This window comes from Coffea arabica, chromosome 11e (assembly GCF_036785885.1).
Source record: "Coffea arabica cultivar ET-39 chromosome 11e, Coffea Arabica ET-39 HiFi, whole genome shotgun sequence".
NCBI lineage: Eukaryota > Viridiplantae > Streptophyta > Magnoliopsida > Gentianales > Rubiaceae > Coffea > Coffea arabica.
Window position 1 is genome coordinate 33,578,030 of NC_092331.1, and position 14,145 is coordinate 33,592,174.

The window sequence follows — 14,145 nt, forward strand, 5'->3', positions numbered from 1 at the left end:
CCCGGATCGTCGCTCAAATTTATCGGCGCAAATGTATCAGCGCAAGCGTGAAGGATTGATTTCATGATAATTTAGAGTTGCGGGATGATGGAAAAAAACAGGGGGCAAATCAATAACAAAAAAAAAATATGAAAGCAAATAAATAAAAGGATAATAGGAAAATGCTTGAATTGACGCTTAAAATGAATTTCGGTCTAGAAAAGCCACACTGTTTCGCAGGACGGGGTAGTTTAAAAGAATAAAGCGAAAGGAACATGGCGGGTGCGATCATACCAGCACTAATGCACCGGATCCCATCAGAACTCCGAAGTTAAGCATGCTTGGGCGAGAGTAGTGCTAGGATGGGTGACCCCCTGGGAATTCCTCTTGTTGCACCCCTCTCTTTTTTGTTTCGAAATTCAAATTTTCTATTCGTTCTTTATCCTGTAGTAATTTAGCTCCGTCGGAACGATTGCTTAATATTTTGCTTCTTGTCGAAGCGTGAAGGAGGATCTGAAGGCGCGAGACAAATCAGGAACGGTACGGCTCGATCAAAGCCCGGATCGTCGCTCAAATTTGTCGGCGCAAATGTATCAGCGCAAGCGTGAAGGATTGATTTCATGATAATTTAGAGTTGCGGGATGATGGAAAAAAACAGGGGGCAAATCAATAACAAAAAAAAAATATGAAAGCAAATAAATAAAAGGATAAGAGGAAAATGCTTGAATTGACGCTTAAAATGAATTCCGGTCTAGAAAAGCCACACTGCTTCGCTGGACGGGGTAGTTTAAAAGAATAAAGCGAAAGGAATATGGCGGGTGCGATCATACCAGCACTAATGCACCGGATCCCATCAGAACTTCGAAATTAAGCGTGTTTGGGCGAGAGTAGTACTTGGATTGGTGACCCCCTGGGAAGTCCTCGTGTTGCACCCCTCTCTTTTTTGTTTCGAAATCCAAATTTCCTATTCGTTCTTTATCCTGTAGTAATTTAGCTCTGTCGGAACGATTGCTTAATATTTTGCTTCTTGTCGAAGCGTGAAGGAGGATCTGAAGGCGCGAGACAAATCAGGAACGGTACGGCTCGATCAAAGCCCGGATCGTCGCTCAAATTTGTCGGCGCAAATGTATCAGCGCAAGCGTGAAGGATTGATTTCATGATAATTTAGAGTTGCGGGATGATGGAAAAAAACAGGGGGCAAATCAATAACAAAAAAAAAATATGAAAGCAAATAAATAAAAGGATAAGAGGAAAATGCTTGAATTGACGCTTAAAATGAATTCCGGTCTAGAAAAGCCACACTGCTTCGCTGGACGGGGTAGTTTAAAAGAATAAAGCGAAAGGAATATGGCGGGTGCGATCATACCAGCACTAATGCACCGGATCCCATCAGAACTTCGAAGTTAAGCGTGTTTGGGCGAGAGTAGTACTTGGATTGGTGACCCCCTGGGAAGTCCTCGTGTTGCACCCCTCTCTTTTTTGTTTCGAAATCCAAATTTCCTATTCGTTCTTTATCCTGTAGTAATTTAGGTCCTTCGGAACAATTGCTTTATATTTTGCTTCTTCTCGAAGCATGAAGGCGGATCTGAAGGCGCGAGACAAATCAGGAACGGTACGGCTCGATCAAAGCCCGGATCGTCGCTCAAATTTATCGGCGCAAATGTATCAGCGCAAGCGTGAAGGATTGATTTCATGATAATTTAGAGTTGCGGGATGATGGAAAAAAACAGGGGGCAAATCAATAACAAAAAAAAAATATGAAAGCAAATAAATAAAAGGATAATAGGAAAATGCTTGAATTGACGCTTAAAATGAATTTCGGTCTAGAAAAGCCACACTGTTTCGCAGGACGGGGTAGTTTAAAAGAATAAAGCGAAAGGAACATGGCGGGTGCGATCATACCAGCACTAATGCACCGGATCCCATCAGAACTCCGAAGTTAAGCATGCTTGGGCGAGAGTAGTGCTAGGATGGGTGACCCCCTGGGAATTCCTCTTGTTGCACCCCTCTCTTTTTTGTTTCGAAATTCAAATTTTCTATTCGTTCTTTATCCTGTAGTAATTTAGCTCCGTCGGAACGATTGCTTAATATTTTGCTTCTTGTCGAAGCGTGAAGGAGGATCTGAAGGCGCGAGACAAATCAGGAACGGTACGGCTCGATCAAAGCCCGGATCGTCGCTCAAATTTGTCGGCGCAAATGTATCAGCGCAAGCGTGAAGGATTGATTTCATGATAATTTAGAGTTGCGGGATGATGGAAAAAAACAGGGGGCAAATCAATAACAAAAAAAAATATGAAAGCAAATAAATAAAAGGATAATAGGAAAATGCTTGAATTGACGCTTAAAATGAATTTCGGTCTAGAAAAGCCACACTGCTTCGCAGGACGGGGTAGTTTAAAAGAATAAAGCGAAAGGAATATGGCGGGTGCGATCATACCAGCACTAATGCACCGGATCCCATCAGAACTTCGAAATTAAGCGTGTTTGGGCGAGAGTAGTACTTGGATTGGTGACCCCCTGGGAATTCCTCTTGTTGCACCCCTCTCTTTTTTGTTTCGAAATTCAAATTTCCTATTCGTTCTTTATCCAGTAGTAATTTAGGTCCTTCGGAACGATTGCTTCATATTTTGCTTCTTCTCGAAGCATGAAGGCGGATCTGAAGGCGCGAGACAAATCAGGAACGGTACGGCTCGATCAAAGCCCGGATCGTCGCTCAAATTTGTCGGCGCAACTGTATCAGCGCAAGCGTGAAGGATTGATTTCATGATAATTTAGAGTTGCGGGATGATGGAAAAAAACAGGGGGCAAATCAATAACAAAAAAAAATATGAAAGCAAATAAATAAAAGGATAATAGGAAAATGCTTGAATTGACGCTTAAAATGAATTTCGGTCTAGAAAAGCCACACTGCTTCGCAGGACGGGGTAGTTTAAAAGAATAAAGCGAAAGAAATATGGCGGGTGCGATAATACCAGCACTAATGCACCGGATCCCATCAGAACTTCGAAATTAAGCGTGTTTGGGCGAGAGTAGTACTTGGATTGGTGACCCCCTGGGAAGTCCTCGTGTTGCACCCCTCTCTTTTTTGTTTCGAAATCCAAATTTCCTATTCGTTCTTTATCCTGTAGTAATTTAGCTCCGTCGGAACGATTGCTTAATATTTTGCTTCTTGTCGAAGCGTGAAGGAGGATCTGAAGGCGCGAGACAAATCAGGAACGGTACGGCTCGATCAAAGCCCGGATCGTCGCTCAAATTTGTCGGCGCAAATGTATCAGCGCAAGCGTGAAGGATTGATTTCATGATAATGTAGAGTTGCGGGATGATGGAAAAAAACAGGGGACAAATCAATAACAAAAAAAATTATGAAAGCAAATAAATAAAAGGATAATAGGAAAATGCTTGAATTGATGCTTAAAATGAATTTCGGTCTAGAAAAGCCACACTGCTTCGCAGGACGGGGTAGTTTAAAAGAATAAAGCGAAAGGAATATGGCGGGTGCGATCATACCAGCACTAATGCACCGGATCCCATCAGAACTTCGAAATTAAGCGTGTTTGGGCGAGAGTAGTACTTGGATTGGTGACCCCCTGGGAAGTCCTCGTGTTGCACCCCTCTCTTTTTTGTTTCGAAATCCAAATTTCCTATTCGTTCTTTATCCTGTAGTAATTTAGCTCCGTCGGAACGATTGCTTAATATTTTGCTTCTTGTCGAAGGGTGAAGGAGGATCTGAAGGCGCGAGACAAATCAGGAACGGTACGGCTCGATCAAAGCCCGGATCGTCGATCAAATTTGTCGGCGCAAATGTATCAGCGCAAGCGTGAAGGATTGATTTCATGATAATGTAGAGTTGCGGGATGATGGAAAAAAACAGGGGGCAAATCAATAACAAAAAAAATTATGAAAGCAAATAAATAAAAGGATAATAGGAAAATGCTTGAATTGACGCTTAAAATGAATTTCGGTCTAGAAAAGCCACACTGCTTCGCAGGACGGGGTAGTTTAAAAGAATAAAGCGAAAGGAATATGGCGGGTGCGATCATACCAGCACTAATGCACCGGATCCCATCAGAACTTCGAAATTAAGCGTGTTTGGGCGAGAGTAGTACTTGGATTGGTGACCCCCTGGGAAGTCCTCGTGTTGCACCCCTCTCTTTTTTGTTTCGAAATCCAAATTTCCTATTCGTTCTTTATCCTGTAGTAATTTAGGTCCTTCGGAACAATTGCTTTATATTTTGCTTCTTCTCGAAGCATGAAGGCGGATCTGAAGGCGCGAGACAAATCAGGAACGGTACGGCTCGATCAAAGCCCGGATCGTCGCTCAAATTTATCGGCGCAAATGTATCAGCGCAAGCGTGAAGGATTGATTTCATGATAATTTAGAGTTGCGGGATGATGGAAAAAAACAGGGGGCAAATCAATAACAAAAAAAAAATATGAAAGCAAATAAATAAAAGGATAATAGGAAAATGCTTGAATTGACGCTTAAAATGAATTTCGGTCTAGAAAAGCCACACTGTTTCGCAGGACGGGGTAGTTTAAAAGAATAAAGCGAAAGGAACATGGCGGGTGCGATCATACCAGCACTAATGCACCGGATCCCATCAGAACTCCGAAGTTAAGCATGCTTGGGCGAGAGTAGTGCTAGGATGGGTGACCCCCTGGGAATTCCTCTTGTTGCACCCCTCTCTTTTTTGTTTCGAAATTCAAATTTTCTATTCGTTCTTTATCCTGTAGTAATTTAGCTCCGTCGGAACGATTGCTTAATATTTTGCTTCTTGTCGAAGCGTGAAGGAGGATCTGAAGGCGCGAGACAAATCAGGAACGGTACGGCTCGATCAAAGCCCGGATCGTCGCTCAAATTTGTCGGCGCAAATGTATCAGCGCAAGCGTGAAGGATTGATTTCATGATAATTTAGAGTTGCGGGATGATGGAAAAAAACAGGGGGCAAATCAATAACAAAAAAAAATATGAAAGCAAATAAATAAAAGGATAATAGGAAAATGCTTGAATTGACGCTTAAAATGAATTTCGGTCTAGAAAAGCCACACTGCTTCGCAGGACGGGGTAGTTTAAAAGAATAAAGCGAAAGGAATATGGCGGGTGCGATCATACCAGCACTAATGCACCGGATCCCATCAGAACTTCGAAATTAAGCGTGTTTGGGCGAGAGTAGTACTTGGATTGGTGACCCCCTGGGAATTCCTCTTGTTGCACCCCTCTCTTTTTTGTTTCGAAATTCAAATTTCCTATTCGTTCTTTATCCAGTAGTAATTTAGGTCCTTCGGAACGATTGCTTCATATTTTGCTTCTTCTCGAAGCATGAAGGCGGATCTGAAGGCGCGAGACAAATCAGGAACGGTACGGCTCGATCAAAGCCCGGATCGTCGCTCAAATTTGTCGGCGCAACTGTATCAGCGCAAGCGTGAAGGATTGATTTCATGATAATTTAGAGTTGCGGGATGATGGAAAAAAACAGGGGGCAAATCAATAACAAAAAAAAATATGAAAGCAAATAAATAAAAGGATAATAGGAAAATGCTTGAATTGACGCTTAAAATGAATTTCGGTCTAGAAAAGCCACACTGCTTCGCAGGACGGGGTAGTTTAAAAGAATAAAGCGAAAGAAATATGGCGGGTGCGATAATACCAGCACTAATGCACCGGATCCCATCAGAACTTCGAAATTAAGCGTGTTTGGGCGAGAGTAGTACTTGGATTGGTGACCCCCTGGGAAGTCCTCGTGTTGCACCCCTCTCTTTTTTGTTTCGAAATCCAAATTTCCTATTCGTTCTTTATCCTGTAGTAATTTAGCTCCGTCGGAACGATTGCTTAATATTTTGCTTCTTGTCGAAGCGTGAAGGAGGATCTGAAGGCGCGAGACAAATCAGGAACGGTACGGCTCGATCAAAGCCCGGATCGTCGCTCAAATTTGTCGGCGCAAATGTATCAGCGCAAGCGTGAAGGATTGATTTCATGATAATGTAGAGTTGCGGGATGATGGAAAAAAACAGGGGACAAATCAATAACAAAAAAAATTATGAAAGCAAATAAATAAAAGGATAATAGGAAAATGCTTGAATTGATGCTTAAAATGAATTTCGGTCTAGAAAAGCCACACTGCTTCGCAGGACGGGGTAGTTTAAAAGAATAAAGCGAAAGGAATATGGCGGGTGCGATCATACCAGCACTAATGCACCGGATCCCATCAGAACTTCGAAATTAAGCGTGTTTGGGCGAGAGTAGTACTTGGATTGGTGACCCCCTGGGAAGTCCTCGTGTTGCACCCCTCTCTTTTTTGTTTCGAAATCCAAATTTCCTATTCGTTCTTTATCCTGTAGTAATTTAGCTCCGTCGGAACGATTGCTTAATATTTTGCTTCTTGTCGAAGGGTGAAGGAGGATCTGAAGGCGCGAGACAAATCAGGAACGGTACGGCTCGATCAAAGCCCGGATCGTCGATCAAATTTGTCGGCGCAAATGTATCAGCGCAAGCGTGAAGGATTGATTTCATGATAATGTAGAGTTGCGGGATGATGGAAAAAAACAGGGGGCAAATCAATAACAAAAAAAATTATGAAAGCAAATAAATAAAAGGATAATAGGAAAATGCTTGAATTGACGCTTAAAATGAATTTCGGTCTAGAAAAGCCACACTGCTTCGCAGGACGGGGTAGTTTAAAAGAATAAAGCGAAAGGAATATGGCGGGTGCGATCATACCAGCACTAATGCACCGGATCCCATCAGAACTTCGAAATTAAGCGTGTTTGGGCGAGAGTAGTACTTGGATTGGTGACCCCCTGGGAAGTCCTCGTGTTGCACCCCTCTCTTTTTTGTTTCGAAATCCAAATTTCCTATTCGTTCTTTATCCTGTAGTAATTTAGGTCCTTCGGAACAATTGCTTTATATTTTGCTTCTTCTCGAAGCATGAAGGCGGATCTGAAGGCGCGAGACAAATCAGGAACGGTACGGCTCGATCAAAGCCCGGATCGTCGCTCAAATTTATCGGCGCAAATGTATCAGCGCAAGCGTGAAGGATTGATTTCATGATAATTTAGAGTTGCGGGATGATGGAAAAAAACAGGGGGCAAATCAATAACAAAAAAAAATATGAAAGCAAATAAATAAAAGGATAATAGGAAAATGCTTGAATTGACGCTTAAAATGAATTTCGGTCTAGAAAAGCCACACTGTTTCGCAGGACGGGGTAGTTTAAAAGAATAAAGCGAAAGGAACATGGCGGGTGCGATCATACCAGCACTAATGCACCGGATCCCATCAGAACTCCGAAGTTAAGCATGCTTGGGCGAGAGTAGTGCTAGGATGGGTGACCCCCTGGGAATTCCTCTTGTTGCACCCCTCTCTTTTTTGTTTCGAAATTCAAATTTTCTATTCGTTCTTTATCCTGTAGTAATTTAGCTCGGTCGGAACGATTGCTTAATATTTTGCTTCTTGTCGAAGCGTGAAGGAGGATCTGAAGGCGCGAGACAAATCAGGAACGGTACGGCTCGATCAAAGCCCGGATCGTCGCTCAAATTTGTCGGCGCAAATGTATCAGCGCAAGCGTGAAGGATTGATTTCATGATAATTTAGAGTTGCGGGATGATGGAAAAAAACAGGGGGCAAATCAATAACAAAAAAAAATATGAAAGCAAATAAATAAAAGGATAATAGGAAAATGCTTGAATTGACGCTTAAAATGAATTTCGGTCTAGAAAAGCCACACTGCTTCGCAGGACGGGGTAGTTTAAAAGAATAAAGCGAAAGGAATATGGCGGGTGCGATCATACCAGCACTAATGCACCGGATCCCATCAGAACTTCGAAATTAAGCGTGTTTGGGCGAGAGTAGTACTTGGATTGGTGACCCCCTGGGAAGTCCTCGTGTTGCACCCCTCTCTTTTTTGTTTCGAAATCCAAATTTCCTATTCGTTCTTTATCCAGTAGTAATTTAGGTCCTTCGGAACGATTGCTTCATATTTTGCTTTTTCTCGAAGCATGAAGGCGGATCTGAAGGCGCGAGACAAATCAGGAACGGTACGGCTCGATCAAAGCCCGGATCGTCGCTCAAATTTGTCGGCGCAACTGTATCAGCGCAAGCGTGAAGGATTGATTTCATGATAATTTAGAGTTGCGGGATGATGGCAAAAAACAGGGGGCAAATCAATATAAAAAAAATTATGAAAGCAAATAAATAAAAGGATAATAGGAAAATGCTTGAATTGACGCTTGAAATGAATTTCGGTCTAGAAAAGCCACACTGCTTCGCAGGACGGGGTAGTTTAAAAGAATAAAGCGAAAGGAATATGGCGGGTGCGATCATACCAGCACTAATGCACCGGATCCCATCAGAACTTCGAAATTAAGCGTGTTTGGGCGAGAGTAGTACTTGGATTGGTGACCCCCTGGGAAGTCCTCGTGTTGCACCCCTCTCTTTTTTGTTTCGAAATCCAAATTTCCTATTCGTTCTTTATCCTGTAGTAATTTAGCTCCGTCGGAACGATTGCTTAATATTTTGCTTCTTGTCGAAGCGTGAAGGAGGATCTGAAGGCGCGAGACAAATCAGGAACGGTACGGCTCGATCAAAGCCCGGATCGTCGCTCAAATTTGTCGGCGCAAATGTATCACCGCAAGCATGAAGGATTGATTTCATGATAATTTAGAGTTGCGGGATGATGGAAAAAAACAGGGTGTAAATCAATAACAAAAAAATATAAAGTAAATAAATAAATGGATAAGAGGAAAATGCTTCAATTGACGCTTAAAATGAATTCCGGTCTAGAAAAGCCACACTGCTTCGCTGGACGGGGTAGTTTAAAAGAATAAAGCGAAAGGAACGTTGTGGGTGCGATCATACCAGCACTAATGCACCGGATCCCATCAGAACTCCGAAGTTAAGCATGCTTGGGCGAGAGTAGTACTAGGATGGGTGACCCCCTGGGAAGTCCTCTTGTTGCACCCCTCTCTTTTTTGTTTCGAAATTCAAATTTTCTATTCGTTCTTTATCCTGTAGTAATTTAGGTCCTTCGGATCGATTGCTTTATATTTTGCTTCTTCTCGAAGCATGAAGGCGGATCTGAAGCGAGACAAATCAGGAACGGTACGGCTCGATCAAAGCCCGAATCGTCGCTCAAATTTGTCGGCGCAAATGTATCAGCGCAAGCGTGAAGGATTGATTTCATGATAATTTAGAGTTGCGGGATGATGGAAAAAAACAGGGGGCAAATCAATATAAAAAAAATTATGAAAGCAAATAAATAAAAGGATAATAGGAAAATGCTTGAATTGACGCTTAAAATGAATTTCGGTCTAGAAAAGCCACACTGCTTCGCAGGACGGGGTAGTTTAAAAGAATAAAGCGAAAGGAATATGGCGGGTGCGATCATACCAGCACTAATGCACCGGATCCCATCAGAACTTCGAAATTAAGCGTGTTTGGGGGAGAGTAGTACTTGGATTGGTGACCCCCTGGGAAGTCCTCGTGTTGCACCCCTCTCTTTTTTGTTTCGAAATCCAAATTTCTTCGTTCTTTATCCTGTAGTAATTTAGCTCCGTCGGAACGATTGCTTAATATTTTGCTTCTTGTCGAAGCGTGAAGGAAGATCTGAAGGCGCGAGACAAATCAGGAACGGTACGGCTCGATCAAAGCCCGGATCGTCGCTCAAATTTGTCGGCGCAAATGTATCACCGCAAGCGTGAAGGATTGATTTCATGATAATTTAGAGTTGCGGGATGATGAAAAAAAACAGGGTGCAAATCAATAACAAAAAAATATAAAGTAAATAAATAAATGGATAAGAGGAAAATGCTTCAATTGACGCTTAAAATGAATTCCGGTCTAGAAAAGCCACATTGCTTCGCTGGACGGGGTAGTTTAAAAGAATAAAGCGAAAGGAACGTTGTGGGTGCGATCATACCAGCACTAATGCACCGTATCCCATCAGAACTCCGAAGTTAAGCGTGCTTGGGCGTGAGCAGTATTAGGATGGGTGACCCCCTGGGAATTCCTCTTGTTGCACCCCTCTCTTTTTTGTTTCGAAATTCAAATTTTCTATTCGTTCTTTATCCTGTAGTAATTTAGGTCCTTCGGAACGATTGCTTTGTATTTTGCTTCTTCTCGAAGCATGAAGGCGGATCTGAAGGCGCGAGACAAATCAGGAACGGTACGGCTCGATCAAAGCCCGGATCGTCGCTCAAATTTATCGGCGCAAATGTATCAGCGCAAGCGTGAAGGATTGATTTCATGATAATTTAGAGTTGCGGGATGATGGAAAAAAACAGGGGGCAAATCAATAACAAAAAAAAATATGAAAGCAAATAAATAAAAGGATAATAGGAAAATGCTTGAATTGACGCTTAAAATGAATTTCGGTCTAGAAAAGCCACACTACTTCGCAGGACGGGGTAGTTTAAAAGAATAAAGCGAAAGAAATATGGCGGGTGCGATAATACCAGCACTAATGCACCGGATCCCATCAGAACTTCGAAATTAAGCGTGTTTGGGCGAGAGTAGTACTTGGATTGGTGACCCCCTGGGAAGTCCTCGTGTTGCACCCCTCTCTTTTTTGTTTCGAAATCCAAATTTCCTATTCGTTCTTTATCCTGTAGTAATTTAGCTCCGTCGGAACGATTGCTTAATATTTTGCTTCTTGTCGAAGCGTGAAGGAGGATCTGAAGGCGCGAGACAAATCAGGAACGGTACGGCTCGATCAAAGCCCGGATCGTCGATCAAATTTGTCGGCGCAAATGTATCAGCGCAAGCGTGAAGGATTGATTTCATGATAATGTAGAGTTGCGGGATAATGGAAAAAAACAGGGGGCAAATCAATAACAAAAAAAATTATGAAAGCAAATAAATAAAAGGATAATAGGAAAATGCTTGAATTGACGCTTAAAATGAATTTCGGTCTAGAAAAGCCACACTGCTTCGCAGGACGGGGTAGTTTAAAAGAATAAAGCGAAAGGAATATGGCGGGTGCGATCATACCAGCACTAATGCACCGGATCCCATCAGAACTTCGAAATTAAGCGTGTTTGGGCGAGAGTAGTACTTGGATTGGTGACCCCCTGGGAAGTCCTCGTGTTGCACCCCTCTCTTTTTTGTTTCGAAATCCAAATTTCCTATTCGTTCTTTATCCAGTAGTAATTTAGCTCCGTCGGAACGATTGCTTAATATTTTGCTTCTTGTCGAAGGGTGAAGGAGGATCTGAAGGCGCGAGACAAATCAGGAACGGTACGGCTCGATCAAAGCCCGGATCGTCGATCAAATTTGTCGGCGCAAATGTATCAGCGCAAGCGTGAAGGATTGATTTCATGATAATGTAGAGTTGCGGGATAATGGAAAAAAACAGGGGGCAAATCAATAACAAAAAAAATTATGAAAGCAAATAAATAAAAGGATAATAGGAAAATGCTTGAATTGACGCTTAAAATGAATTTCGGTCGAGAAAAGCCACACTGCTTCGCAGGACGGGGTAGTTTAAAAGAATAAAGCGAAAGGAATATGGCGGGTGCGATCATACCAGCACTAATGCACCGGATCCCATCAGAACTCCGAAGTTAAGCATGCTTGGGCGAGAGTAGTGCTAGGATGGGTGACCCCCTGGGAATTCCTCTTGTTGCACCCCTCTCTTTTTTGTTTCGAAATTCAAATTTTCTATTCGTTCTTTATCCTGTAGTAATTTAGCTCCGTCGGAACGATTGCTTAATATTTTGCTTCTTGTCGAAGCGTGAAGGAGGATCTGAAGGCGCGAGACAAATCAGGAACGGTACGGCTCGATCAAAGCCCGGATCGTCGCTCAAATTTGTCGGCGCAAATGTATCAGCGCAAGCGTGAAGGATTGATTTCATGATAATTTAGAGTTGCGGGATGATGGAAAAAAACAGGGGGCAAATCAATAACAAAAAAAAATATGAAAGCAAATAAATAAAAGGATAATAGGAAAATGCTTGAATTGACGCTTAAAATGAATTTCGGTCTAGAAAAGCCACACTGTTTCGCAGGACGGGGTAGTTTTAAAGAATAAAGCGAAAGGAACATGGCGGGTGCGATCATACCAGCACTAATGCACCGGATCCCATCAGAACTCCGAAGTTAAGCATGCTTGGGCGAGAGTAGTGCTAGGATGGGTGACCCCCTGGGAATTCCTCTTGTTGCACCCCTCTCTTTTTTGTTTCGAAATTCAAATTTTCTATTCGTTCTTTATCCTGCAGTAATTTAGCTCCGTCGGAACGATTGCTTAATATTTTGCTTCTTGTCGAAGCGTGAAGGAGGATCTGAAGGCGCGAGACAAATCAGGAACGGTACGGCTCGATCAAAGCCCGGATCGTCGCTCAAATTTGTTGGCGCAAATGTATCAGTGCAAGCGTGAAGGATTGATTTCATGATAATGTAGAGTTGCGGGATGATGGAAAAAAACAGGGGGCAAATCAATAACAAAAAAAATTATGAAAACAAATAAATAAAAGGATAATAGGAAAATGCTTGAATTGACGCTTAAAATGAATTTCGGTCTAGAAAAGCCACACTGCTTCGCAGGACGGGGTAGTTTAAAAGAATAAAGCGAAAGGAATATGGCGGGTGCGATCATACCAGCACTAATGCACCGGATCCCATCAGAACTTCGAAATTAAGCGTGTTTGGGCGAGAGTAGTACTTGGATTGGTGACCCCCTGGGAAGTCCTCGTGTTGCACCCCTCTCTTTTTTGTTTCGAAATCCAAATTTCCTATTCGTTCTTTATCCTGTAGTAATTTAGCTCTGTCGGAACGATTGCTTAATATTTTGCTTCTTGTCGAAGCGTGAAGGAGGATCTGAAGGCGCGAGACAAATCAGGAACGGTACGGCTCGATCAAAGCCCGGATCGTCGCTCAAATTTGTCGGCGCAAATGTATCAGCGCAAGCGTGAAGGATTGATTTCATGATAATTTAGAGTTGCGGGATGATGGAAAAAAACAGGGGGCAAATCAATAACAAAAAAAAAATATGAAAGCAAATAAATAAAAGGATAATAGGAAAATGCTTGAATTGACGCTTAAAATGAATTTCGGTCTAGAAAAGCCACACTGCTTCGCAGGACGGGGTAGTTTAAAAGAATAAAGCGAAAGGAATATGGCGGGTGCGATCATACCAGCACTAATGCACCGGATCCCATCAGAACTTCGAAATTAAGCGTGTTTGGGCGAGAGTAGTACTTGGATTGGTGACCCCCTGGGAAGTCCTCGTGTTGCACCCCTCTCTTTTTTGTTTCGAAATCCAAATTTCCTATTCGTTCTTTATCCAGTAGTAATTTAGCTCCGTCGGAACGATTGCTTAATATTTTGCTTCTTGTCGAAGTGTGAAGGAGGATCTGAAGGCGCGAGACAAATCAGGAACGGTACGGTTCGATCAAAGCCCGGATCGTCGCTCAAATTTGTCGGCGCAAATGTATCAGCGCAAGCGTGAAGGATTGATTTCATGATAATTTAGAGTTGCGGGATGATGGAAAAAAACAGGGGGCAAATCAATAACAAAAAAAAATATGAAAGCAAATAAACAAAAGGGTAAGAGAAAAATGCTTGAATTGACGCTTAAAATAAATTTCGGTCTAGAAAAGCCACACTGCTTCGCAGGACGGGATGGTTTAAAAGAATAAAGCGAAAGGAACATGGCGGGTGCGATCATACCAGCACTAATGCACCGGATCCCATCAGAACTCCGAAGTTAAGCATGCTTGGGCGAGAGTAGTACTAGGAAGGGTGACCCCCTGGGAATTCCTCTTGTTGCACCCCTCTCTTTTTTGTTTCGAAATTCAAATTTTCTATTCGTTCTTTATCCTGTAGTAATTTAGGTCCTTCGGAACGATTGCTTCATATTTTGCTTTTTCTCGAAGCATGAAGGCGGATCTGAAGGCGCGAGACAAATCAGGAACGGTACGGCTCGATCAAAGCCCGGATCGTCGCTCAAATTTGTCGGCGCAACTGTATCAGCGCAAGCGTGAAGGATTGATTTCATGATAATTTAGAGTTGCGGGATGATGGAAAAAAACATGGGGCAAATGAATAACAAAAAAAAAATATGAAAGCAAATAAATAAAAGGATAATAGGAAAATGCTTGAATTGACGCTTAAAATGACTTTCGGTCTAGAAAAGCCACACTGCTTCGCAGGACGGGGTAGTTTAAAAGAATAAA

General features: G+C 42.5%; 26 non-coding genes across 26 annotated transcripts; all 26 read left to right on the forward strand.

The window, feature by feature from the left end:
- Nucleotides 1-259: 259 nt before the first annotated feature.
- On the forward strand, nt 260-378 carry LOC140032479 (5S ribosomal RNA). The gene has a single exon (XR_011836405.1). It is a non-coding gene; the product is annotated as a 5S ribosomal RNA (ribosomal RNA).
- Nucleotides 379-795: 417 nt separating this feature from the next.
- Nucleotides 796-914, forward strand: LOC140022660 (5S ribosomal RNA). Its single transcript, XR_011826640.1, has one exon. It is a non-coding gene; the product is annotated as a 5S ribosomal RNA (ribosomal RNA).
- Nucleotides 915-1,331: 417 nt separating this feature from the next.
- Nucleotides 1,332-1,450, forward strand: LOC140032311 (5S ribosomal RNA). Its single transcript, XR_011836237.1, has one exon. It is a non-coding gene; the product is annotated as a 5S ribosomal RNA (ribosomal RNA).
- A 417-nt stretch (nt 1,451-1,867) lies between these two features.
- LOC140032480 (5S ribosomal RNA) lies at nt 1,868-1,986 on the forward strand. Its single transcript, XR_011836406.1, has one exon. It is a non-coding gene; the product is annotated as a 5S ribosomal RNA (ribosomal RNA).
- Nucleotides 1,987-2,402: 416 nt separating this feature from the next.
- Nucleotides 2,403-2,521, forward strand: LOC140024721 (5S ribosomal RNA). Its single transcript, XR_011828697.1, has one exon. It is a non-coding gene; the product is annotated as a 5S ribosomal RNA (ribosomal RNA).
- A 416-nt stretch (nt 2,522-2,937) lies between these two features.
- Nucleotides 2,938-3,056, forward strand: LOC140023845 (5S ribosomal RNA). The gene has a single exon (XR_011827810.1). It is a non-coding gene; the product is annotated as a 5S ribosomal RNA (ribosomal RNA).
- A 416-nt stretch (nt 3,057-3,472) lies between these two features.
- Nucleotides 3,473-3,591, forward strand: LOC140022661 (5S ribosomal RNA). Its single transcript, XR_011826641.1, has one exon. It is a non-coding gene; the product is annotated as a 5S ribosomal RNA (ribosomal RNA).
- A 416-nt stretch (nt 3,592-4,007) lies between these two features.
- On the forward strand, nt 4,008-4,126 carry LOC140022663 (5S ribosomal RNA). Its single transcript, XR_011826643.1, has one exon. It is a non-coding gene; the product is annotated as a 5S ribosomal RNA (ribosomal RNA).
- Nucleotides 4,127-4,543: 417 nt separating this feature from the next.
- On the forward strand, nt 4,544-4,662 carry LOC140032481 (5S ribosomal RNA). The gene has a single exon (XR_011836407.1). It is a non-coding gene; the product is annotated as a 5S ribosomal RNA (ribosomal RNA).
- Nucleotides 4,663-5,078: 416 nt separating this feature from the next.
- On the forward strand, nt 5,079-5,197 carry LOC140024722 (5S ribosomal RNA). Its single transcript, XR_011828698.1, has one exon. It is a non-coding gene; the product is annotated as a 5S ribosomal RNA (ribosomal RNA).
- A 416-nt stretch (nt 5,198-5,613) lies between these two features.
- LOC140023846 (5S ribosomal RNA) lies at nt 5,614-5,732 on the forward strand. Its single transcript, XR_011827811.1, has one exon. It is a non-coding gene; the product is annotated as a 5S ribosomal RNA (ribosomal RNA).
- Nucleotides 5,733-6,148: 416 nt separating this feature from the next.
- Nucleotides 6,149-6,267, forward strand: LOC140022664 (5S ribosomal RNA). Its single transcript, XR_011826644.1, has one exon. It is a non-coding gene; the product is annotated as a 5S ribosomal RNA (ribosomal RNA).
- A 416-nt stretch (nt 6,268-6,683) lies between these two features.
- Nucleotides 6,684-6,802, forward strand: LOC140022665 (5S ribosomal RNA). Its single transcript, XR_011826645.1, has one exon. It is a non-coding gene; the product is annotated as a 5S ribosomal RNA (ribosomal RNA).
- Nucleotides 6,803-7,218: 416 nt separating this feature from the next.
- LOC140032482 (5S ribosomal RNA) lies at nt 7,219-7,337 on the forward strand. Its single transcript, XR_011836408.1, has one exon. It is a non-coding gene; the product is annotated as a 5S ribosomal RNA (ribosomal RNA).
- Nucleotides 7,338-7,753: 416 nt separating this feature from the next.
- LOC140022666 (5S ribosomal RNA) lies at nt 7,754-7,872 on the forward strand. Its single transcript, XR_011826646.1, has one exon. It is a non-coding gene; the product is annotated as a 5S ribosomal RNA (ribosomal RNA).
- A 415-nt stretch (nt 7,873-8,287) lies between these two features.
- On the forward strand, nt 8,288-8,406 carry LOC140022667 (5S ribosomal RNA). Its single transcript, XR_011826647.1, has one exon. It is a non-coding gene; the product is annotated as a 5S ribosomal RNA (ribosomal RNA).
- Nucleotides 8,407-8,819: 413 nt separating this feature from the next.
- LOC140031807 (5S ribosomal RNA) lies at nt 8,820-8,938 on the forward strand. Its single transcript, XR_011835732.1, has one exon. It is a non-coding gene; the product is annotated as a 5S ribosomal RNA (ribosomal RNA).
- A 412-nt stretch (nt 8,939-9,350) lies between these two features.
- LOC140024818 (5S ribosomal RNA) lies at nt 9,351-9,469 on the forward strand. Its single transcript, XR_011828794.1, has one exon. It is a non-coding gene; the product is annotated as a 5S ribosomal RNA (ribosomal RNA).
- A 410-nt stretch (nt 9,470-9,879) lies between these two features.
- LOC140023432 (5S ribosomal RNA) lies at nt 9,880-9,998 on the forward strand. Its single transcript, XR_011827402.1, has one exon. It is a non-coding gene; the product is annotated as a 5S ribosomal RNA (ribosomal RNA).
- A 416-nt stretch (nt 9,999-10,414) lies between these two features.
- On the forward strand, nt 10,415-10,533 carry LOC140023848 (5S ribosomal RNA). The gene has a single exon (XR_011827813.1). It is a non-coding gene; the product is annotated as a 5S ribosomal RNA (ribosomal RNA).
- Nucleotides 10,534-10,949: 416 nt separating this feature from the next.
- Nucleotides 10,950-11,068, forward strand: LOC140022668 (5S ribosomal RNA). The gene has a single exon (XR_011826648.1). It is a non-coding gene; the product is annotated as a 5S ribosomal RNA (ribosomal RNA).
- Nucleotides 11,069-11,484: 416 nt separating this feature from the next.
- Nucleotides 11,485-11,603, forward strand: LOC140032484 (5S ribosomal RNA). Its single transcript, XR_011836410.1, has one exon. It is a non-coding gene; the product is annotated as a 5S ribosomal RNA (ribosomal RNA).
- A 416-nt stretch (nt 11,604-12,019) lies between these two features.
- On the forward strand, nt 12,020-12,138 carry LOC140032485 (5S ribosomal RNA). The gene has a single exon (XR_011836411.1). It is a non-coding gene; the product is annotated as a 5S ribosomal RNA (ribosomal RNA).
- A 416-nt stretch (nt 12,139-12,554) lies between these two features.
- Nucleotides 12,555-12,673, forward strand: LOC140022669 (5S ribosomal RNA). Its single transcript, XR_011826649.1, has one exon. It is a non-coding gene; the product is annotated as a 5S ribosomal RNA (ribosomal RNA).
- A 417-nt stretch (nt 12,674-13,090) lies between these two features.
- Nucleotides 13,091-13,209, forward strand: LOC140022670 (5S ribosomal RNA). The gene has a single exon (XR_011826650.1). It is a non-coding gene; the product is annotated as a 5S ribosomal RNA (ribosomal RNA).
- A 416-nt stretch (nt 13,210-13,625) lies between these two features.
- Nucleotides 13,626-13,744, forward strand: LOC140032302 (5S ribosomal RNA). Its single transcript, XR_011836228.1, has one exon. It is a non-coding gene; the product is annotated as a 5S ribosomal RNA (ribosomal RNA).
- Nucleotides 13,745-14,145: the final 401 nt, after the last annotated feature.